This window comes from Papio anubis, chromosome 12 (genome assembly GCF_008728515.1).
Source record: "Papio anubis isolate 15944 chromosome 12, Panubis1.0, whole genome shotgun sequence".
Classification (NCBI taxonomy): domain Eukaryota; kingdom Metazoa; phylum Chordata; class Mammalia; order Primates; family Cercopithecidae; genus Papio; species Papio anubis.
Genome location: NC_044987.1, coordinates 12,276,255 through 12,302,412, shown reverse-complemented (window position 1 = coordinate 12,302,412; position 26,158 = coordinate 12,276,255). Strand labels below are relative to the sequence as shown.

At 39.6% G+C, this 26,158-nt stretch overlaps 1 long non-coding RNA gene across 5 annotated transcripts in view; it reads right to left on the bottom strand.

The window, feature by feature from the left end:
- Positions 1-26,158, bottom strand: part of LOC108582066 — a 242,817-nt gene that overhangs the window by 150,131 nt on the left and 66,528 nt on the right. For all 5 annotated transcript variants that reach the window (XR_004177323.1, XR_004177320.1, XR_002517260.2 and 2 more), the window contains exon 2: positions 15,513-15,632. This is a non-coding gene — a long non-coding RNA (uncharacterized LOC108582066). The remainder of the gene's footprint in view (positions 1-15,512; positions 15,633-26,158) is intronic.

Sequence of the window (26,158 nt, the reverse complement as noted above, 5' to 3'; positions counted from 1 at the left end):
GTCAGCACTGGAGACAGACAGTGTTCAATTGACAAAGTATATCAACTCAGACTGTAAAGATCCAGAAGGCAAAAATACAGACCTTCTTAGTCCCTGTAGTGTTGAGGGAAGAGACCTCGTTGTCCTTCCATGACCCCCTCCTCCAGTAATGTGTCCTTAGTGTTTATAGCATACTCCCATCCTGACATTTCCTCATAATTTAGCATTCCTGGTAAGGCTGAAAGGAAAGCTGAATTTTTCACTGGAGGTAGGTCATGCTGACAGTGATAGCAACTGACAGGAGATTAAAAGGAACCAAAGATACAGTGTTGAAAAAGTCTCATCAAGGTCACCCACTCGTGATAAGGCAAGTGAAGAGTGAGGGAGAAATATAGGCTTATCACTTAAGAACCAGCAGGGACAACTACATTATCTAATTATTCCTCTTCATTTCCACCTCCTCTAGTCTCCCACTCCTATACATGTGCTTTTAAGCCAGTCCATTATTTTAAAATTACTTTACGATAGTTCTCCTTATCAGTTCAAGGTACAGCTGCCTTTAAAGGCAGTGCCACCAGCAGTCCCAACCCTGCCAAGTAGAGGTAGCTGCTCCCCAGGGCACTCAGCTCATCCTTTTACTATAGCACGTACATGTTTACATGACTTTCTCCCTCCAAAACTGTGAACCCTTCATGTGTTACAAGCATGTCTTACTCATCTTTCTACCTACCTGCATGGCGACAGAGCTAGCCAGCTATCTATTAAATTCAGAATTCCCCCCTAGCACTGAGTTGCTGCTGGGAAGCTGCTACCAAGCCAGGGACTACATTCTTCAGCTCCATTTCCATCCAGATGTGGCCATGGGATAATAATTAGCCAACGGAAAATGAACAGATGTGATGTATTTCACTTGGAGGCTTTTATAACACATCATATATATATAAATACAACACATCATATATATAAATACAACATATCATATATATGTGTATAATATATATTATATATATAATACACACATACATGTCATATATGTATATAATATATACATACATAACATATATATGATGTGTTATATTTATATATATTTATGATTATATAGTTTATTAAAAATTATATATATAATTTTTTTTTTTAAGATGGAGTCTCAGTCTGTCACCCAGGCTGGAGTGCAGTGGTGCAATCTTGGCTCACTGCAAGCTCCACCTCCCGAGTTCACACCATTCTCCTGCCTCAGCCTCCCAAGTAACTGGGACTACAGGCGCCTGCCACCACGCCTGGCTAAATTTTTTGTATTTTTAGTAGAGACAAGGTTTCACTGTGTTAGCCAGAATCGTCTCGATCTCCTGACCTCGTGATCCCCCCGCCTCAGCCTCCCAAAGTGCTGGGAATAATTTTTTTTTTTTTTTTTTTTTTTTGAGATGGAGTCTTGCTCTGTCACCCAGGCTGGAGTGCAGTGGCATGATCTTGGCTCACTGCAACCTCCGCCTCCTGGATTCAAGTGATTCTCCTGCCTCAGTCTCCCGAGTAGCTGGACACTTGCCACCACACTTGGCCAATTTTTTGTATATTTAGTAGAGACGGGGTTTCACCATGTTGGCCAGGCTGGTCTCAAACTCCTGACCTCAGGTGATCCACCCCACCACAGTCTCCCAAAGTGCTGGGATTATAGGCATGAGCCACCGTACCCAGCCATATTTTTATAACACGCCATGGTCTTTGGCCTGCTGTCAGGTAAGTGAATGCACAGGTTGATAAACAGTTAGGAGCTGGCCGACCCCTGTGATGGAAAGAACTTGGACTCCTGAATCACTGTATTAGCTACTATTGACCAGAAACCATGTATTGGACAATTACAAGAGCAGAAAATAGACTTCTATCTTTAAAAGTATTTATATATTTTTGGTCTTTTTTTTTTAACTGAAGTATACTCTATTTAATACATGAATTTAATACAGTGGCATATATAGGTTTTCAAGAGATGGTGAATAACTGAATAAGGCACTTGCCCATTTGCCCATGGAAGAGCCTGAATATTTCATACTTTCCCAAGAAAAATTATTTATGGATTGCAGCTCATGAAATTATATGCAATAATTGCTATTATGGAATCTTCCCAGAATGCTATATGAAACAGACTAATGTGACTAGGGTTTTATTTAATCTTATAGTTTTTTTCCAAATTCATAGATACAAATTTAATTTTTTTTTTTTTTTTACTGTGGGAGAATGCTGAGGTTGCCATAGCAACAAGTGAAAGCAATAGCGTGTATGTGATATACTAAGATGCTCGGTGCTAGCCATGCCAGCAAAAAAAATAAAATGATTGTATCATATGGAAAACTAGACTAAGGGCTATGGTGTGATAGTCAACTATTTGTCTTTCACCTTCTATTTATTATGATTTAAGACACCAATTGGTTAACAATTTTGACAATATTGCTAGTTCTGTAATGAAATTAATTTTAGAATAAAGATCATCATTCTAACCACCCTATCCCCACCTGCCTGAGGGGAAAAAATACACACACAGACACACACACACACACACAAAATCATCCACTGCATAACAACATTTCAGTCAACAACATACCACATATACAATGGTGGTCCCATAAGGTTTTAATGGAGCTGATAAATTCCTGTCTCCTAGTGACGTCATAGCCATCATAGCATCATGGCATAACACATCACCTTTTCCACATTTAGACATGTTTAGAGGCACAAGTACTTGTTTTGCAATTGTTTACAGTGTTCAGTACAGTAACATGCTGTACAGGTTTGTGGCCTAGGAACAATAGGCTATACCAAATAGCTCAGGTGTTTAGTAGGCTATACCATCTAGATTGGTGTAAGCACACTCTATAATGATCACACAACAATGAATTCACTTTATGATGCGGTTCTCAGACTATATCTTCATTGTTAAGTAAAGCATGACTATTATGATGCATGATTCTCTCTCATATCCATTTATATATCTATTCATGAGGGGTTTGGGAGCAAATTTTTAAAATAATTACCCCAACTCTCTGATTTACTTTACCACACAGACAGGGTCTTTATTGATCCCTTCTCTGTGGACCAGAAGCCTATTTTTCTGCCACATATTTGCTACTCATGCAAATGATCATCGTTACCTTACAGAAAATTAAACAATTCAAGCAGTGCTATCCTACCTTCCCCCAGAGATATTATTCTCCTCTCCAAGTGACCCTAGGCTTCAAAGTGTCAGCCTCTAGGCACTGACACTTGTCTTGAGACAACAAAAAAGACAGGTGACTTGGATTATCATGCAGGAGCCAGAATAAGCATGTGGTCAGCTAGAGTAGCATAGTTTGGCAAGTAAGGGTGATTTGGGGTAACTAATATTCCTAACCGTTCTTTGAATGAGTAAAATAAAATAAGAAAAAAAATCTTATTTTCAGATTTCTTTTCTCACTGAAGCCCTAGAAAGTAATTCAGGAAAACCTTCAACTCTTGGCGGGTGGCAGGGGAAGAAATATGACATCTCCACTTTTAGCCTAGAGTCCCCCTTTTCTCCCCATCTCATTGTGTCATTTCTGTTTACATGTGCTGATTAAGTAATTGCTTCTCCAGCCCCCTTCTTGCTTCCTTCGGAAACTGTGTTGACCCAACTTCTTGGAGAAGAAACCCAAGCTTTGAGAGCCCCTTCCCTAACTGGGACAGCAGGAGCCATGCAGGGAAGATATTCTGACCCTGGAAGAAGTCGTTACTATATTGAGAAGTAAGACACAAAGGATGCAGACCCTCAACTCCACTGCAACAGTATGAAGCATTTTAATGTAAAACAGGAAGGCATATGCAAACGTAAAGAGGAATTAAATTCAGTATAATACCAGACAGTCTCCAGCGCCCCCACCCCCTTGACTGCTCCTGCTGCAAACCAGGGTCAAAGGCAGAGGAGATCAATAATGCTAAAGAGTAGTGCCTGCAGTAAGAAACAAATCATTGCAAATAGATAAAATGGTCTCTGTGCTCAGGGCGCCTGATGAAAGCCCCACATCTGCCATTTGACGTTAGCCTAGTGACACCCCCTCCATAGGAGAGGGGAATAAGCAAGAGAGATAGGAAAATAAATAGCAGGAGCCAGGGGTGATATCACAGGATTGTGTTGTCTTCAACTGAGAAGCCCCAAATAGCTGTGTCCATCTGGCCAATTCAAGGAGAAATCATTGAGGTTGTAAACTATTTTTAGAATCACTGGGGATAAACTATACATCAGTTTCCAGAGGTCATAAGGTAGCTTAGTGAAGTCAACAGAAGGATGAACAGAAAGCTAATTGTGTTTAATGACTTATATTTGTTAAGTGCTCATAACATAAACCATGCATTTTACTAATAAGAAATATAGGCTGGGCTCAGTGGCTCACGCCTGTAATCCCAGCACTTTGGGAGGCCAAGGCAGGTGGATCACCTGAGATCAGGAGATTAAGACCAGCCTGGTCAACATGGTGAAACCCCGTCTCTACTAAAACTACAAAAAATTAGGCAGGTGTGGTGGCTTATACCTGTAGTCCCAGCTACTTGGGAGGTTGAGGCACGAGAATCTCTTGAACCCAGGAGGTGGAGGTTGCAGTGAGCCGAGATTATGCCACTGCACTCCAGCCTAGACAACAACAGATTGAGACTCAGTCTCCAAAAACTTAATTAATTAATTAATTTTTTAAAAAGGCCAAGCGCAGTGGCTCACACCTGTAATCCCAGCACTTTGGGAGGCCGAGGCAGGCAGATCACGAGGTCAGGAGATCAAGACCATCCTGGCTAACACGGTGAAACCCCGTCTCTACCAAAAATACAAAAAAATTAGCCGGGTGTGGTGGCGGGCGCCTGTAGTCCCAGCTACTGGGGAGGCTGAGGCAGGAGAATGGCGTGAACCTGGGAGGCAGAGCTTGCAGTGAGCAGAGAGTGCGCCACTGCACTCCAGCCTGGCGACAGAGTAAGACTCTGTCTCGGAAGAAAAAAAAAGAAAGAGAGAGGGGGAGGGAGGGAAAGAAAAGAAAAGAAAAGAGAAAAGAAAAGAAAAGAGAAAAGAAAAGAAGGAAGGAAGGAAGGAAGGAAGGAAGGAAGGAAGGAAGGAAGGAAGGAAGGAAGGAAAGAAGCTCAGAGAAATTAAATCACCTTCCCAATATCATAAGATTATAAATGGTAGATCAAAGACCAAGGTCTGCTTCACTAAAAAGCCAGATAGTGGTCTTAACCCCAATGTTACCTCTCTCAAGGTTCATTTGTAAATATAATTAAATATCTTTCTCAAAGCATTTCTTGTTCTCGTGGTCTTCAACAGGTAGAGGTCATTAGTGTGCACGTGATCTATCTGGATTCATAGCCCCTGATGAAATAAGGAGAAAAGTGTCTCTAAAGGTGATTGTGCTATCTGGGTATAGCATAGAGCCATAAAACAATGGATTGTAGGGAAATACAGTCAGCATAGAGATTTAAGCCTAGTACTATACCATTTGCTTTCCTTGGCTGAATCTGTTCAGAGAAAATTATGCTGTTGAATTAAAGCAATAAACTGGTGAATTCTACTGTTGGTCATTAATCTTGTGTGTTTTTATTGTTGTTGTTCAATATATGACATATAATGGTGAGAACCTTCACTGATGGAAGCAAGAATAGTATAGGAGACAGAGAACTGCTTGCCAAGAAAAGAATTCCATATTGGGAGTGCACTTCTGCCTTTTCTATAGGCAAAGTGGCCTCAGTATTCCCCACCCTCTTGACTCACTTCACAGATGCTACCCTAGCGATAATAAAGGAAAAACTCTAAATGACCAACATCCATTTTGTTTTACTTGTGGTTGAAAATTATTTTTCTGCTTTATGAAGGAAACTAAGATTTATTGAGCAGGTACAATAACATTTCTTATTCTGGGTGATTTATACACAAATTATCTCACTGACTTCTCACAACTGTCTTTTGAGATACTACATATACCTACCTTCCTGCTGATGGAACTGGAGTTAGAGTGATCAATTTGCCTGGAGCAACAATCTATGTGGCTGCATATGAATTCAAGTCCATGTTCTTGGGACTTTCCAGTCAGTACTCTTTCTTCTACTTTCTTCCTTGGTCCTCTTTAATGATTTAGGTCCTTGTCACACCTCTTGGGTTATCATTTTAAATTTCAACAGTCATAGTTCAACAGAGTAGAAGGTATAGATCAGAGGTGTCCAATCTTTTGGCTTCCCTGGGCCACAGCGGAAGAAGAATAATTGTCTAAGGCCACACATAAAACACACTAACACTAACAATAGCTGATGAGATTATTTTTAATTGCAAAACAAAAATCTCATAATGCTTTAAGAAAGTTTACAAATTTGTGTTGGGCCACTTTCAAAGCCATCCTGGGTCACATGTGCCCCATGGGTCATGGGTTACACAAGCTTATAGAAGATAAAGCTGAAAAAATATACTGAAATAAAAGTATATTCTTGAAGTTAATGCTTTGTCTAAACTCTTAAGCTAATTGGTTTATCTCTATCTCTTTCAACTAAAGTTGGAATATAGAAAAATCATTTTAATTACTTGAAAGTTTGGTTTAGCTGATTCCAGATTTCCAGAGACTTAAAGATAAGCATCTCACATCAAAAAAATAAAAAATAAAATTAAAAAAAAAAACCCTCTATTGGATAATGAATAATTGGCAAAGAATGTGAGAGGAGGAGATATAATGCATCTTCAACCTCGGAGAACCATGGATGTAGAGGAAAGAGCTTGACCTGAAAGTCATCCAGTCCCAAATGAGAATGCTGGATCCACCACTGGGTGAAGTGGAGCAAGTTATTTTATTTCTCTGAGCCTCCTTCTCTTCATCTTTATAATCTCAATGGTGCCACCAACCTTAGAGTATTGTTATGAGGGCCAAATGAGATGATATATACAAAATGCCAAGCATTCTGCCTGGCACATAGACACCTTCAGTAAAGCTTAGTTTCTTTCCTAATCCCTTCTGATACAGCTTTTCATTAATATAGATTTTTTAAATTTATTTTTAAATTTTTGAGATTTTTAAAATATTTGTACATTTTGGGGGGTTCCATCATTGTATTTTGATACATGTCATGTATAGTGATCAGATCAGATGAATTAGCATATCCATCATCTCAAATGTTTGCCATTTCTATGTATTGAGAAATTCACTATCCTCTCTTCTAGCTATTTAAAAATATATATTATTGTTAACTACAGTCATCTTACAGTGTTCTAAAGCACTAGAAGTTATCTCTCCCGTCTGGTTGGTACAGTCACTATGAAGAACAGTATGGCAGTTTCTTAAAAAACATATCCAGCAATCCCACTACTGGGTTTTTGTTGGTTTTTTTTTTTCTTTCTTTCTTTTTTGAGATGGAGTTTCGGTCTGTTGCACTGCCGAAGTGCAGTGGTACAGTCTCAGCTCACTGTGACCTCCGCCTCCCAGGTTCAAGCAATTCTCCTGCCTCAGCCTCCCAAGTAGCTGAGACTACAGGTGCCCGCCACCATGCCCAGGTAATTTTTGTATTTTTCATAGAGACGGGGTTTCACCATGTTGGCCAGGCTGGTCTCAAACTCCTGACCTCAAGTGATCCACCTGCCTCAGCCTCCCAATGTGCTGGGATTACAGGCGTGAGCCACCATACCTGGCACACTACTGGGTATTTATCCAAAGAAAAGGAAATTGATATGTCAAAGAGGTGTCTACACCTTGATGTTCATTGCATCACTATTCACAATGGCCAAGATATGGAATCAACCCAAGTGTCCAACAGCAAATGAACGGATAAAGCAAATGTGGTCTATATGCCCAATGGAATACTATTCAGCCATAAAAAAAGAATAAAATCCTGTCATTTGCGGCAACATGGATGAGAGCCTAGAGAACAATATGTTAAGTTAAATAAGCCAGGAACGGAAAGTTAAACACCACATGTTCTCACTCATATGCGGAAACTAAAGAAGTTGCTCTCATAGAAGCAGAGTAGAACAGAGGTTACTAGAGGCTAAGAAGGGTAGGGGAAGGAGGACAGAGAGATTTAGTAAACTGTGTAGCTGTTTATTATACTTGGATAAGATGGATTGAGGGCATGTGCAGTGTCCACTGTAGTCCGGGGGAGAGTCCATCTAGGGAGGAAATTGTGTCTTATTCTCACTTTCTGCAAACTGAATTGGTTGGAGGAAGAGGCCATTTATAGCCTTGCCGTTTATAACCATGGCTACACTGGTATTCATGGCTGGGAAGGTGGCATTTCAAACAAAGAATGTCTAACAATTGTAGGGCCAGATGATTACTTTACTACTATTTGTTGTGTTGTAGAACAGATCTCCATATTGTGTCATTCAGAGTCACTCACAACTGCCTGGATCCCACAGATGGTGTCTCCGCTTTTATGCTGTCCTACTTTCCCAGAATTTCTCCATCTCCAGGGCCATTACCGCCTCCTGACTCTCTCGCACTTATCCTATTATGCTATTATCCTGTACCCAGCACTGGCTGTTTTATTTTCTACTTTCTGCTACAATATTATGGTCCTGAGTTGCAGCCTCCTAGATAGTGTCTGTCTGCGCACTGTTTGCGTGCTTCGCTGGGGAAAAGGGTGATGCGGAGGCTCCATTTGTATATACATTATCAGAGGAGAGACAATGCCAAAGCATTCTGGGGAGCAGGAGCATGCTACTGGTGACGCTGCAGGCAGAGGGAGAGGTAGAGCATGCCAGCTAAAAGAATTAAAACCCATAGTTTAAAGTCACCACACATCCTGATACATAAACAATCCAGACAGAAGGGAAAGTTAGCAATTAGCTGGTAAATTATTTTTACATTCGTTCTCCTTTTTAAAAAGTCACTTTGGAGTATTAATATCAAGAATGACCGCCTACGCAAGTTCTCTGCCTCAGTTACAGCCATGTTTGCATATAGATTGAACAGGATGGAATTCAAGAGTTGTTCGGATCCAGTGCCAGGTTCAAATTACAGCTTGAGTTTCAAGTATTAATTGTGTCATCTGGATTATAGTCTTAGTTCTGCAATGAGTCTGCCAGATTACTCAATGTCATTGAGCCTCCATTTCCTCCTCTATAAAGTGGGAATAATACTGTCTATCTTGCATGGTTTTAGGAAAGATAAATGAAATATATATGAGTTCTGATTTCATGCCTGATCCATAATCAGAGCAACTGATATCTCTTTACTCATCCCCCTTCCTTGTTTAACACTCAAATTCATCATCACGCCATCAATCTACAAGCAATTAATTCTCACATAACTCCAATGGCCTATCTTACCAGCTAAAATGAAGTTTCCATGGGGCTGGAATCATTGCATTTTACTCAGCCCAGGGACTTAGACTAAAAGCTCAACAAATATTAGTGGATTTAGGAGAGACTGGGATGATAAACCTGTACAACAACTGATGAGTTCAAGGGAAGAGAAGATTATAGTTTTCTTAATTTGATTTTTAAAATTAGCCTCATTCTCATACAAATCATCATTAGTAGTACCCTTTTCAAAAATATTCCTTCTCTATTTTATGTACAGAAAATGAGAGAGAGAGAGAGAGAAAGAAAGAAAGGAAGGAAGGAAGGAAGGAAGGAATAGGAAGGAATATATGAAGGAAGGAAGGCTGAAGGAAGGAAGGAAGGAAGGAAGGAAAGAAGGAAGGAAGGAAGGAAGGAAGGAAGGAAGGAAGGAAGGAAGGAAGGAAGGAAGGAAGGAAGGAAGGAAGGAAGGAAGGAAGGAAGGAAGGAAGGAAAGAGAGACAGAGAGAAAGAGAAACAGAGAAAGAAGACAATCCTTAGAAACTTCCTATGCCAAATAGCAGTCTCTGACCACCCATATTAACCAGAATGCTCACAGAAAACAAACCAATCACTTCTAAGGATAATTACTACTAATTACCTTTATTAGTAAAGATATTGTAAAGCCAAATTACTACTTTACTACTGTTTGTTGCAAGCATGATAAAGTTTGAATCAAACTCTGATTTACTATTAATTCTCTTTATTAGTAAAGATAACTAGCAGTAGTAATATTAGTATTGCCACTAGTTTAGTAGCAATACTACTAAATACTAGTAGAACTAGTATTATTACTACTAATAATTACAATTAATTACTAACCACTTCTAGAGATAATTTAGAAGGAAGATATGATTTGGGAAAAGAGGGAGGGAGAACCGCTGCCTCCCACAGCTAAACAAAAGTGACTTTTCAATTCTCTGACATTTCAATATTATCAGTGTTACTATTACATTCCAGTGATGAAACAGATTGAAAGTTGACAGTGTATTGTTCCTGAACTCTCAAGCAGATCATAATCAGACGTCATGTTTATTTACTGAACACCTACTACATGTCCCTAGCTCAGCAGCCCAGAAACTAATTCAGATCAGCTTAGCCCCCACGGGATGAAGTTTGAGCCATGCATGATAAAGTTTGAATCAAACTCTGATTTAGAAGGAAGGAACAAGCGAGCCGCCTCAAAGGGAAGGAAAAGGGCACCGGCCCCCATTCTGGGAGGGACAACGTCTCGACCTCTCCTCAAAGGAAGTCTTAAGTGTGGACCCAGGTGCTGCTGAGGGGGGCCTGGTAGGGCGGGGGAAGATAAAAGGCTTTCTGGAGGCCCTCTGACCCCAGCCATCCCACGGGAAATGAACGAGGAGGCTGCTGGCTGGCAGACAAGCAGGTGTGCCCTTAAGAAGCCACGGAGATTAGCTGGGGCTTATCCGAACCTCTGCAGGAGGCAAATCTCTCCTGGTTCTCTCAGGAGACCTCGGTGCTCCTCTGGCATCAAATAAGCCAGATGCAGAACGAACGTCAACTTGGCCTTTTGTGAATCCAGGGCCCCAGACTGGGAATCTGGACACTGTCATACTTACCAGGGCCCCAAAGAGAATACGTTTTTAGAGAGTAAATTTTAAAAAAGGAAAAGAGGGAGAAAAATGACTTCAAGGCAAGATCACAAATGAAGCTTTCCTTATGTTTGAATATTTGTCTTTGGAGCAATTGTCTGCCTCCCATATTAGACCAAAAGCTGCATTTTTCTCTAGAAAACGTAACTTCTGGGAAAAATTGGTGTTATTTGTTCTTCAGCAAAGGTAAAAACCAGAAGACTCGAAGTTTGAGAGCTCTCTTTCTCAGAAACTCCAAAAGAAGAAAGCAAATTAGCAATTTCAGCCATGGGAGGAGGGGGAAGTAGGTCCCCATGACTGTAGAATATATCAGCTTCGTACTGTGTCAAAGTATATGGATGTGCAAGAAAGATCAGTGGTGTTACATCCAGCCAATCAAATATGCATTGAAATTCTGATTCTTCTATGTATCTGCTGTGTTACTTTAAATCAGTCACTTAACCTCTCTGAGCATCAATCATCCCACCCTAAGATGAGCCCAGCAATGGCTCCTTCACAGAGCAGTTTGAGCATTAACAGGATAACTTATGTAAACACCTGGCATAGTAACTAGCACATAGAAGACGCTAAAGAAAAATTAGTACCTTCTGCTTTTCCCCTTCTTTCAGCAATCCAATCATATATATAATCAATCCAGATAGATATTATATATCTACTATATATTACATAAAATGATGTATTACATATTTTATATATCTACAATGTATATTATATAATTGATATATAATATGATATATAATTGATATATATCAGTGTTACTATTACATTCAATGATGAAACAGATTGAGAGTTATATATGATATATAATTATATTATATGATATATAAGAGATACATTGTATGATATATAATTGATACATATCAATTAATATCATTTATATCATAAATCACAGGTATCAATTATTTATCATATATATATGTCATAGATCAATTATATATTATAGATATATAATACATATATTTTACATATATAATATATTTTTATATATAATATATAATTTTTATATATTATAGATATAAAATATATTTCTATAATATTGTATATATCTCTGTCATATAAAACAAGAGATAAAATCCTTACGATTTTGGACTTGTAGAAACCCATTCTCAGCAGGATAAGTCACGTACCCAAACTTCACATAGACAGACAGAGCAGAGGTCAGAACACAGATCTCCCTGATGCCCCTGCCAAAACTTGCTATTTAATTGGCACCGTAAAGATGGCCTAATACCCAGTCTCAGAATGATCCAATAATGGCCATAGTAGAAGAGAGACCCCAGAATCAGATACCAGTATACCACAGGCCGTTCCTTGCAGAGGTGTCCATCAGGGAGATGGTAGTTGTAACTGTCTCTCAAACATGGTTGAAACTGGCTCACAAAACATGTGGGGCATATGGAGTATGGGTGGGACTGGTAGGGGGTGGTACTCATTTTTGTTGTTGTTGTTTGTTTTGAGACAGGGTCTCACTCTGTTGCCCAGACTGGAGTGCAGTGGTGCGATCTCAGCTCACCACAACCCCTGCCTCCCAGGCTCAAGCGATTCTCCTGCCTCAGCCTCCCGAGTAGCGGGATTACAGGGACACACCACCACACCCAGCTAATTTTTTTGTATTTTTAGTATAGATGAGATTTGGCCATGGTGGCCAGGCTGACTCAAACTCCTGACCTCAAGTGATCCACCTGCTTCGTCCTCTCAAAATGCTGGGATTACAGGCATGAACCACCGTGCCCGGCCTCAATAGTTTTAACTAGTAATGATACCAAGAGCTCTTTTATTTTTTAAACTGGTCGTGCCACATATATATGTGTGTGTGTGTGTGTGTGTGTATATATGTATATATGTGTGTGTGTATATATATGTGTGTATATATGTATATATGTGTGTGTATATATATGTGTGTGTATATATGTATATATGTGTGTGTGTATATATGTGTGTGTATATATATGTATATATGTGTGTGTATATATATGTGTGTGTATATATATGTGTGTGTGTGTGTGTGTGTGTGTGTGTGTGTATGTGTGTATATATATGTATAAGACAATTCACTCTGGAGAGGTTGAAAATGTGGAGCTGTCCCTGATTCAAGAACAACAACAACAATAATAGTAATTTTATTTTATTTTCAAAACCCCCTTCTTCACGAGCACTTATGGCAAAAGCAGGAATATAACTCTGAGGACTGATCCACAGCCTTCCCTCTACCTATCCCGATTATTTTTGTGGTAGGAAGTTTCTCTGTGAGAGATCAGATTGCGGTAAACCTTGTCTTTGTTTGTTCCCAGAAATAGTTGAATTTCTACTCCTGTTAGAATTGTCTTGTCACCAACAGCTAAAATTTCATAATTTTAGAACTAGAAGGAATCATGTACAGGTTCTAATTTTCCCCTCTTGCTTTCTAAATGAAGAAATTAAGGGAGACTCAGAGATGTGGAATAACTCACCCAAAGACAGGTAACAAATATGGCCGGCTCTTCACCTCATGCTTTGCCCAGAGTTTCAGGGACCCACGTGTGGATAAAAGAAACAATCTTCTTTGGCAAAAATCTTTATTTTCCCCACAGAGCTAACTGTGCACACAGCCCATGATAAAGGCACTTAAGTCCAAAAAAGCACAATTATTATGACAAATATCCAAATATTTCATTAAACATCCTCAGGAAAAAGTAAATAAATAAAATGCCAAAAAATTCTTCAAAGCTTTGAAAGCAGCATTGCCTTTTTAATTCAGACCTTTCTTTGTGGATTGTCAAAGCACTTAAAATTTTGAAACTGCTATAATTAATTATTAATAAGCTAGTGAATCACTAAAAATATAGTCTTTGGTTTATTTCCATTATATCTGATGAAGTTGTTTCATACAACTAAAATTAACTGAGCACTTACTATCTGCCAGGTAGATGCTAAGTGCTTAGAATACAATGATGAAAAGCCACAGTCTCTCTGCTCAAGAAATTCACAGTCTAGGGTGGGCTAAAACAAAACAGATCAAGACCTAAATGTAAGATCTAAAACTATAAAACTCTTAGAAGAAAACACAGGAGAAAAATTTCATGACACTGGATTTTGCAATGATTTCTTGGATATAACATCAATAGCACATGCAATAAAAGACAAAGTAGATAAACTACATCGAAGTTCAAAGCTTTTGTGGACTAAAGGGCAAAATTAACAGAGTGAAAAGACAACTCACTGGATGAAAGAGAACATTTGCAAATCATAGATCTGATAAAGGAGCCAGAATATATAAAACACTACCAAAACTCAACAACAAAAAACCAGACAACCTGATTCAAAAATGAGTAAAGACTTGAATAGATACTTCTCCAAAGATACACAAGTAACCAATAAGCACAGAAAAAAAAAACAGCATAACTATTAAAGAAGTGCAAATCAAAACCATAATGAGATATCACTTTACCCCTATTATAACCCCTACTAGGATGGCTACCATTAAAAAAAAACACACACAGAAACTAATACGTATTGATGAGGATATGGAAAAATTAAAATTCTAACTGGAATGTAAAATGGTGCCACTGCTGTGAAAACTAGTGTAGTGGTACTTCAAAAAACTGAAAATATATTTACCATTTGATCTCTCAATTCCAATTCTGAGTTTGTACCCAAAGGAATCAAAAGCAGGGACTCAAAGAAAGATCTGTAGCAGTATTATTCTTAATAGTTAAAAAATGGAAGCAAACCAAGTATCCATGGATGGATGAATGGATAAATAAAATGTGGTATACATATACAATGGAATATTATTCAACCTTAAACAAGAAGGAAGTTTGGACACAAGCTATAACATGGATGAACATAAAGGACATTATGCTAAGTTATATAAGCCAATCACAAAACAACAAATATTGTATGAATCCACTTATATGAAGTATCTAGAGTTCAAATTCATAGAGATAGAAAATAGAACGGTGGTTTCCAGGAGCTGAGATGATGGAGTAATGGATAAACATTTTTAAAAGGTACAGAATTTCAGTTTTGCAAGATGAAAAGAGTTCTGTGGATGGATAGTGGTGATGCTAGCACAACAGTGTGAATTAGTTTACAACTACTGTACATACACTTAAAAATGGTTAAGATGGTAATTTTTACGTTATGTATTTTTTTACCAAAATTTTAAAAATATACAAGTACTACAATCACCATTATTAAACTCACCAGATGCCAGCATAGGTCTCCAGGGACGATATTAGGTGGAACCCCTATAGAAATCTACTCAAAAAGAAATCTTCAGATTCCATTGAAAGTATAATATGATATACTGAGAGCAGAAGAGAAGAAGCTTTGTCGAAAGAAGCTGGTAAACTGCAGAGCCCTAGCTAGTCTTTTTTGGAGACCATAAAGCTCACTAGAACTTTATAAAACCAATAGTGCTAAATGTTTCCATTAACAAAAATCATTTTAAATGCCATTTCCATCTCTATAGAATATACACATTAGGACAGACAAACATTAGTTTTTGCCATTGACCATTGAGAGGCTGTGCTTCATGGTATGTGGCAGGGGCATGGGTACTCTTTGCCAGGCATGGGGGATCTTTGTTGTTATTTGGTACATTTTAGAAACAAACGTTAAACTCACTGGTAAGGACTTACCGGTTGTACTTCCTCGAGGAGATACTGTAGATATCAGTTCCTCTTAGCACTGAAGGTTTCCTGGAATGTCATAGTCTTGGAAGGAGGTGAACAATTGGATGTGTAACACCAGGATCTTCACTGGAAGTGAATACAGAAAGATCAATTATCTAAGATGCAGGTAAAATAATTTCCCATGACCCCAACATTCATAGATGTCATCAATCTATCAGTGCCTTTAAAAAGCCACACCTTTACTCAGAGCATTTAACAAGCTCTCCTTTTATGTCTTCTCTTTGCTGGATACTGTGCGAGGTTAGGGGTGTGTATAAACAAGATACAATCCCTGTATTTGATAATCTTACATCCTAGAGTATGACAAAGCATAAAGAATGAATGACAATGTCATTATACAGGATATATTTTGGTTTCGTCTGCATAAGCTGAAGAAAGCACACACACCTCTTCTCACACCACTTTCCAGCGAGACAGTCAAAGCCCATAGCAACAAAAAGTGAATCAAGTAATGCCACTTCATGCATTTTGTCCAATGAGGTGACTGTCTTCAATCCATATTTTCTTGATGCCCAGTGTCCCCCTCATAAGATGTCCCATCTCTGTCTGAACTTGCCCTCATGAGATGTCCCATCTCTGTCTGAACTTGGTTGGAGCCAGAAACTAAGACTGAGATTGTAGTCTCCCATCCGCATGCAGCTCATGAGCCTCCCAAATAGAAAACACTCCCTGTCCCTTGGCCACAGAACAGGCAGCCATTTGATCAGAAAAGCCAGCAGCCAGCTAGTGCAAATGGCAAATCCATCAGCACCATGATCCAAACGGTAAGGTTGGCAGTATTGTCGTCACGAATTAAAAATGACACATCACAACAATTACATGGTTTCTCACTGCCTGACATGCTGGTTCAGCCTAATTCCCAGACTGTTTCAGACACCCAAACAAATTAACGTGTTTTCTAATGATATAAAATTGTGTTGCTCTGTGTGTGTGTGTGTGTGTGTGTGCGTGCGCGTGTGTGTAAACCTCCATACAACCACATCCTCATCAATTAAATATTTATCAGAGTTCCTCTGACCTGTGACAAGCATCAGCAATTGGCCCTTGGAGCGTCGGTGTTGGCTATTTTTAAAAGCCAGCTTCTAGCCTCGGTCAGTGGAACATGTTAAACCTCAATGAACAGCTCTCACTATCTTTTGTACTGGATCCATATTCCAGGCTGAATGAAGCTTTTAGAACCAGCAAGAACCAGATGGCCCTCCAAGATCATTTTTGAATGTTTGGATCTGAGTCATTTGTATGCGGAAGCCTTCACAAAATAGCAATCTGGGGAACATGCTCCAGGCTGAGTCCAGCTTTCCAGACAGCCCATCTTTGCCTACAATTGAGAAGACAAGCACAATATTGTAGGGTTCCACAAAAATATTGCAGCATTTATCTATATGTGTAGCACCAAATACATGGAGTGTCCCAGTCAGGCTGTCACTACAATGGTAGTTCGCCACCGCTCTTCCTCCTCACTCCCATCATATTTTTCTTTTTTCTATTGTACCTACAGTTTCTCCTCTAGCACAGGCATAAAGCCATCTTTGCGAATCGGCCAGCAGAGGGTACTACAATACCGGTGCAATAATCCAAATCATAGCAAATTTACAGCTGAAAAAGATTTAGACTAATTAAAATGGGCTTTGGTTTTACTATGTGCTTGGAGCTCCCAGCCAGGAAGAAGAGGGTGATGGGATGAAAGAGATGGAACCAAAACTGGTAGACAGGGACTGCTCATCAGAGGAAAAGGCAAGGCAGCAGCATAGGTTCAGTATCACTAGTCCAGGGGTGAGGCAAACCTAGATTCAAAAGTGAGAAGGAATCAAAACTAAGGGGTCAACCATTTCTAGGTGTTCACCCTAGAAAAACTTTTTGAATACCTGTATGTGAATATTAATAACAGTTCTATTTATAATCACCCCAAACTGGGAACGATCCAGATGTCTTTTAATAAGTGAATGAAGAAACCAAGTATGGTAAATCCATACAATGGAATACTACTCAGGGGTAAAAAAGAAGAAATTATGAATACATACAGTAACAGGGATGAATCTCAAAGGCATTATGTTGAGTGGTGGAAGCCATTCTTAAAACAGAAGTTACACGCATATGATTCCATTTAGATGACATTCTCAACAGATCAGCAGTTGCCAGAGATTGGGGCTGAATAGAAGGTATAACTATAAAAAAATAGCATGAAAGAATTCTTTGGAGTTTTGGATATGTTCTATATTTTGCTAGTGGTGGTGATTACATCAATCTATACATGTGTTAAATTTATAGAAACTGTACACCAAAAATGAATGTCAGTGTTTCAACTTAATGTAAAATTGTTTCATTAATGGTATGCTACATTTAAAAAAGAAAATTTTTAAAAGAAAAGAAAAGACATTAAAAAAAGATGGAGACTGAGGGCAGAACAGGATAAGCAGATAAAGAGTGAGGCCAGTTTGCGGTCTCATCAACAATGTAGAGAGGAAGTAAATTATAAAAGACAGAGTTGAGTTGAGACTTGGAGGACAAGTTAGCAGGAAATTGGTGAGAAGATCAGGTTCCTCACACTCAATTTGTTGTTGTGAACAGTGGTGTTTCACTGAGTATCAACCAGCATCTTGAGCTGAAGGGACCAAAGAAGCCACCTAGATCCACATGGTGGTGATAGAGCAAGAAGATCACCAGTCAGGGTTGGTGCAGGACCAGAATCTGCCCACCCTAGGAGCCAGCAACTATGCTGGTGTAGAAAAGAATCAAGTTAATTCTAGGAGCCATCATCCATGACAGTGTAGACAGCCTCAAGTTAATTCTTCACCTCACTCGCTGGTAGGAATAGGCTCATTATCTTTGGGCAGGGGTTTATTTGAGAGAGGAAGTGAGAAACAAAAGCTAGATAAATCTAATCTAATTCTCTCATTTACAGATGAGGAGCCTGGGAGAGCAGAGTAGTGGGAGTCCTCCAAATTGCACAGCTTGTGAGTGCCCTTCAGGGTTCTGTATGTTGGCCCTGGACCAGGGACCAGGGATGGTATTTCTTCTCATCTGCCTTAGGTAGCTGAGACTGTGTTTTACGTTTAAAAGATAGCAAGACAAACAAAGGTAACTCCATAGTATGCCGTTAGAATCCATTGAAAAATATACTACCTCCCTTCAAACCATTGTTGTTGTTCTTTTCTCAGATGAATTGCTCGAGAATTCCTGTGTCTGATTCTTGTATCAGCCTTCTCTTATTCAATCCAATGATTAGACTGCTGATTGAAAAAAACAGTCCAAGAGTTCTTATCTATCAAATTGCCTCTTATGCCTCTCTATGTTTTTTGTGTCCATCTAACTTTGGAGAGCTCAGAAGAGGGAGGACAGTCTCACACTTTGTAAATGTGGTGCTCTTAGATTGAATGGTATGTAAAAAAAGTCCTGGTTGAGAAGTTGAGGCATAGGTTTTGCTCCAGATTTGCTGATAACTGCATGTGAGATTTTAGGTAAGTCTCTTCCTTTATCTGGGCCTTAATTTCCTCCTCTATAAAGTGAGTCAGTTGGATCTGAAGATCTTTAAGGTAATTTCTAGTCCTACAATGTTTCACTTCTGTGTTTAGTCTTAAGTGTAAATGATAAATACTTAAATTGATGCACAGAAGAACTGATAATTTTCAGTTTACGTCAAAAAATATGTACTTAGAGACTTAGAGTCTATTTTCAGGCTATATACTAGCCACGAGGGATATTAAAATAATTAAGAAATAAACCCTGCCTTTAATGACATACAATCTATGGATTACAACAAGAGTCTGGAGTTAAAGGTTATAGATTCAAGGACACTGCTCTACTTGGAATGACTCAGACCATTTATCTAACCTCTCTGAACCTATTTCTTCATCTATAAATTGTGAATAATAATAGCTCCCGCTGGGAGTGAAGAATAAAGGGAAGTATATTAGTTTTTATTATTAAGTCGTTCATATTACTATCCTGCCCTCTTGAAACAGCATTTTTCTTTCTCGCCCATACCTTTTGGCAAATGATCTCCAATTTTAATCTCTCAAAGTTGAATAAGCTATTAATACTTTCAGATGCAACTCAAGTTTCACTTATCCAAGAAGACTTATCTGTCTGCTCCAGACAATACAGATCTCCCTTGCCTCTGGTTTTCTGTTGCCATTGTTTAATACTTCTACGGTACTGTCTATTGCTTCACAATTGACTTGGGTATCTGTGGTTTTAAGCTCTCCTGAATTCCAGTTCTTTATATTATCAACTGCCTATAGTGACTTCAAATTCTACCTGTATCAAGTAGAATCCACAATTATGTTCAGAAAGCCTACTCCTCTTCTTGGGCTCATTTCAGTTTATAGTATCTCAGTCACTCAAACTAAACACCTGTTTGTCATGTTTCCTCTCCATTACACCCTCATCCAATCCATCCTATATAATTCCAACTCATGTGCCTCTCAAATCCATTCTTTATCATCTCTGTTGTCACAGCCTTACTTAAGTAACTCTTGGCTAAATTAAAGAAGTGGTAGAGGGAAGGATTTATCAGTATCACCTAGCAAGCATTTTTCAAAATGCTTACCTTCCCACAACTCCATATCGCATCAGAAGTGTGGTTGAAGGAGACAAAAGAGTGGAGGATAAAACAGCCTTATGTATTTTGCAAAAGCTTTTCAGGTTATTCTTATAGATTTCCCATTCCTGTTGAGAATCACTGTCTTAATCTTTCTCCTTCCAATCCTTCCTACCCCTCCTGCCAAAGTTACTTTTCAAAACTTCCAGTGAATCAATAAAGGCTCCTCATTGCCTTTCTTCAGGTTGGCTTTCACATTCTGCCCCAGGCCACTCTCTTGACCTTGTTTTCTTCAATTTCTTCCGTGCCTATATTAGTTCATTTGTATTGCCACAAAGAAATACCTGAGGCTGGGTAATTATTAAAGAAAAGAGATTTCTTCGTCTCATGGTTCCGCAGGCTGTACAAGAAGCATGGCACTGGCATTTGCTTCTGGTAAAGACCTCAGGAAGTCTCCAATCATGTCACAAGGTGGAGGGGGTACAGGCATATCACATGGCTAGAATAGGACTCAAAGAGAGAAGGGAGAGGTCTCAGATTCTTTTAAACACCCAGATCTCGTGTAAACTAACTGAGCATGAACTCACCCATCATCAAAGGGATTGCACTGAGCCATTCAATAGGAATCCATCCCCATGACCCAATATCCCCTACTAAGCCCCATCTCCAACATTGGGGATGACCTTTCAACATGAGATTTGGAAAGGACAAACATCCAAACCATATCATTTTCCCCTGACCCCTGAAATCTCATGTCCTTCTCATACTGCAAAATTCAATCATCACTTTTCAATAGTCCTTCAAAGTCTTAACATCTTCTAGTGCCAACTCAAATGTCCCAAGTCCAAAATCTCATCTGAAGATGACATCCTTCAACCTATGAGCCTTTGTGATCAAAAACAAATTATTTATTTCCCAGATACAATAATGGTAGAGGCATTTTGTGGACATTCCCATTGCAAGAGGGAGAAGTTGGCCAAAAGAAAGGGGTGATCGGCCCTCTGCAAATTTGAAACCCAGCAGGGCAGTCATTGAATCTTAAAGTTCTAAAATAATCTACTTTGACTCCATGTTCTGCATCCAGGGCACACTGGTGCAAGGGGTGGGCTCCCAAAGCCTTAGGCAGCTCTGCTTCTGTGGCTTTGCAGGGTGCAGCCCTCATGGCTGCTCTCATGGTATGGAGTTGAGTGCCTGCAGGTTTTCCAGGCTCAGAATGTAAGCTGCCTTTCTTGGGTCTGGAGGGTAGCAGCCTTGTTCCCACAGCTCCACTAGACAGTGCCTCAATGGAAATTCTATGTAGATGCTCCAACCCCACATTTTTCCTCTGTACTTTCCTAGTAGATGTTCTCTATGGGGGCTCTGCCTCTGTAGCAGGCGTCTGCCTGGGTACCCAGGCTTTCTCATACATCCTTTGAAATCTAGATGGAAGCTGCCTAGCCTTCACTCTTGCATTCTGTGCACCTGCAGGCCTAACACCACATGGAAGCTGCCAAGGCTTACAGAGGCTTGCACCTGCTGGAGCTTTGACCTGAACTGTACCTGTGGCCCTTTGGGCTGAGGCTGGAGCCAGTGTGATTAGGATGCAAGGAGCAACTTCCCAGAGTGGCAGGGTAGGCCTCTGGGCCTGTGATGGAAGGGGTTGCCTAGAAAATCTCTGAAACGCCTTCAAGGCCTTTTCTCCATTGTCTTGGATATTAGCACCTGGCTCCACTTTAGTCATGCAAGTCTCTCTTGCAAGGGATTGTTCCACAGACCACTTGTATTTCTCTCCTGAAAATGGTTTTTTCTTTCTTTACCACATGACTAAGCTGTAAATTTTCCAAATTTTTAAACTTAAAGTTCCAAATTTAAGTCATTTATATGCTCCTGTATGTGATCCTGTATATGATCATAGGCTGTTAGAAGCAGCCAGGTCATATCTTGAATGCTTTGCTGCTCACCAGATATTCTAGGTCATCACTCTTAAGTTCAAGCTTCCTCAGATCTCTCGGGCATAAACACAATGCAGCCAAGTTCTTTGCTAGAGCATAACACAGGTGACCTTTACTCTAATTGCCAGTAACTTCCCCATTTCCATCTGAGACCTTGTCAGCCTAGCCTTCACTATTTATATTTCTATTAGCACCTTGGTCACAATCATTTAACTAGTGTCTAATATGTTCCAAACTTTCCCTCATCTTCCTGTTTTCTTCTGAGCTCTCCAAACTCTGCTCACTACCCACTTCCAAAGTCACTTCCGCATCTGCAGGTATCTTTATAGCAATATCCTGCTCCCAGTACCGATTTTCTATGTTAGTCCATTTGTGTTGTCACTAAGAAATATCTGAGTCTGGGTAATTTATAAAGAAAAGAGATTTAATTGGCTCAGCGTTCTGCAGGCTATACAAACATGGTGCTAGCATCTGCTTCTAGTGAGGGCCTCAGGAAGCTTCCAATCATGGTGGAGAGTAAAGGAAGAATGGGTGCCTCATATGGCAAGAGCAAGAAGGGGGAGGTCTCAGACTCTTTTAAACAGCCAGAGCACATGTGAAATAACTGAACAAGAGTGCATTCATCACCAAGGAGATGGTGATAAGCCATTCATGAGGGATCTGCCGCCATGACCCAATATCCCCCACTAGGCCCAACCTCCAAAACTGGGGATCACATTTTAATGTGAGGTTTGGAGGGGACACACATCCAAACCATTATCAGTGCCCCGCAAGTTCCAGCCAAACGAAAGTAGGCCTTGTTTCTCTAAATACACCAGAGCCGTTCACAACCCCAAGCATTGGTTCATGCTGTCTCATCTTCTTGGGATTTGCTTCTTTTCTCATTTCACTCTTCCTACCTGGGAGCATTCCACTTAATGTTCAGTGCTCAGATCAAATGCCACCTCCTCCACGGAGTCTTAAGAAATTTCTACCCTCTTCCAGGCAAAATTAGTCACTCCTTCCTCTATGTATCTTCATATCACTCTATTCACAGTGCTAGTACACTGAATAGCAGCTTGGGTAGGTCACCTTTCTTAACTCCCTCCAAAAGGATCTGGGTTCCCCCTTTGGTCTCCTAAAACAAATTTTAGACCTCTGTTATAGTCTATACCCTATTCCACTCTGTGTGTACGTGGTGTGTTTTACAACCTGTTTGTCTCTTAAATTAGACAAAAATCCCCCTCAAAGATAGACACTGCCTTCTCCTTTAGCTTCCCAGCATGAAGCAAAGATTCTACTGTTTTAATGGACACTAAATAAATAATTCTTTAGGCAAGATTCAGATTAGACATCATCTTCTCAGGAAGCCTTTCCAAGCCCTAACAAGTGGTAGTGAGCTGCATCTGTCACATCAGCACCCTACATGTAGCACATTCTATTGAAATTACCTCCTTATGAGTCTATATCATTCACTAGACTGCAAGTTCCTTCTGGGCAGCAACAGTATTTTTCTCTCTCTCCTACCATGGCACATTGCACACTGCCTGGCAGACGGTTGTACTCGTCAGTGTTCTGGAACAACTACGCTGAATTTACTGTCATTTCCTTGCAGATGATAAACACTCCGAGTGCACTTATGGCATCTTTTACCACTCTCAAATTTTTGACAGCATCTTCCTCCAACCCTGAATTGAGAGCAAACATTCAAACAATATTTGTCAATTGACAAATTATTGTTAAATGTTCCTGAATAAATTTAGGCCTGCATGTGAGAGGATGGAGTGTCTCACTTAGATGTGTTCCCAGGAAAGGAAGGATTTAGTCTTTTAATGGCCATACCCCAATTCTGTTTGTTGTCATGTATATATATCCTGATAGTTCAGCAATGATTAGTCAAGTCTCTAGTAGATTGATCTGTCACTGATTCAGGCTCAGCTTATTGACCTGGTTCCATACTAGCCACTTTCCTCCTCTCCTGTGGTTCCAATATATACACCAGATTGGCATATTAACCTTGTCTAGGAATATTTTTAAATTAAAGGCCGGGCACAGTGGCTCACACCTGTAATCCCAGCACTTTGGGAGGCCAAAGCGGGCAGATCACGAGGTCAGGAGTTCGAGACCAGCCTGACCAATGTGGTGAAACCCTATCTCTACTAAAAATACAAAAATTAGCCTGTCGTGGTGGCGCACACCTGTAAATCCCAGCTACTCAGGAGGCTGAGGCAGGAGAATCGCTTGAACCCGGGAGGCGGAGGTTGCAGTGAGCTGAGATCACGCCATTGCACTCCAGCCTGGGTGACAGAGAGATACTGCATCTCAAAAAAAGGAAAAAGAAAAAAGAAAAAAATTAAAAGGGACATGGAAATAAAATTTTCGGGAAAATTCAAAATAATGCCTACTCATGAGACGAGTGCCGTTCCAGCAAAACTGAGGGTTGGGTCATTGCTCAATGCATTCATGATACATAGACCTGCTGGGTGATGAAAACTTACAACATTATCTAAAACTGAAATGTTTTGGAATTTTTTATGTGAATGAAAATATCAGGATATTTGTGGAAATAAACCCAATCTCACATCATCATTATTAAAATAAAAGTTACAATGCTACTGTGTGATACATTTTATTTTAAGCATAAAATAAAGCATGTTTTACTATTATGTTTTTTAAAAGCATAAACATGAAAAGAAGCTCCCTTTTTCTCCATTGTTTAAATAAAATAACATAAATCTCCTTTTACAAGTTTATAAATTAATCAACCGTTGTTAAATGCCTGGGCATAACTTAGCTGACACCATATCCAAACATTAAGCTAGCTACTGAGCAACCAATGAGAAGGTAGTTTTTCTGGAAGTTGGAAAATCACATTAACTTGATGTAAATAAAAAGAACAAGCTCAACATTGATCACAGCATATCAACTGGGAGGAGGAATGGAAGCACGGTTGCCATGATAATATATCACAATTGCAGAGATGTCAAAAAATTTTAAGGGTTTTTCCAGATAGGTCTAGTATGAAATTACTTGGAGGCAAAAAATAATGACGCTGCACTTCTTTCTTAAAGTAAAACTCATGGGATATCAGTGAACTTTAACTCACATCTTATGATTTTATTTAAAAGTCCCCAGAGTCCTGATTACTCCAAAATTCTGTGATCTAGGATTGATGATTTTCTCTCTGCAGTGAGGTCATTGATGTGATTAGCTGCAATGCAGTATTTTAAGACTCCATTGAGAGGAATGGAATAAAGTCAAGAACTGAGGCACTCATCCAGATTAGTCTTATAAAATCTGATACTAGATGAGAAAAAAAAAAAAAAAAAAGTTGCTTTGGACTTGAATGGTCCCAACTGACTACCTATACAACCAAAATTCACTGATATAAAATAGGATGATATGGAATATCCAAGATCACTAGTCCTAGTCAGAGAAGGGCAGGCCCCAGTAAAGGTCAACACCCCGTAGGCCTGAGTTGCCATTTCAAGTCATTTCTCAGGTTAGTAAATAGCGGGGAGAAAAAACAAAACAAAACATTTTAAGGAGTTTTGGCACTTCTCATATTCATTCTAATATCCCTACGTTTGACTTCTGTCAGTTTTACATAAAAGAAATAAAAATTCACAAATATTTAAAATGTCTCAAATGTGCAAAAATGTTGATTTTCTCTACCAGGAAATAGGTGCCTGAAACCAGCAAAGGGCATCATATTGAAATAACTTTCTTATTCGGTTGTGAGTTTCTTAAAGGGCAGTCCAGGTCTCAGGTCCTATTAACCAGCCCAGAGCAGCAACTGAATTCCTATAAAATCTCAAATACAACCTTGAAAAGTAATGCACGCTAGCATAGGGATCTGGACCGGGGAGCATAGGTCTTAGTCTGAGTACATGCTCCAGCACCACATGTTTCTTAATCTTAGGTAAGCCAAAACGGTCTTTGTTTTGTTGTTGTTGTTGTTGTTGTTGTTGTGATGGAGTCTCACTCTGTCGCCTAGGCTGGAGTACAGTGGTGCAATCTCGGCTCACTGTAACCTCCACCTCCCAGGTTCAAGCAATTCTCCTGCCTCAGTCTCCCAAGCAAGTAGATGGGATCACAGGCGCATGCCACCACACCCGGCTGATTTTTGTATTTTCAGTAGA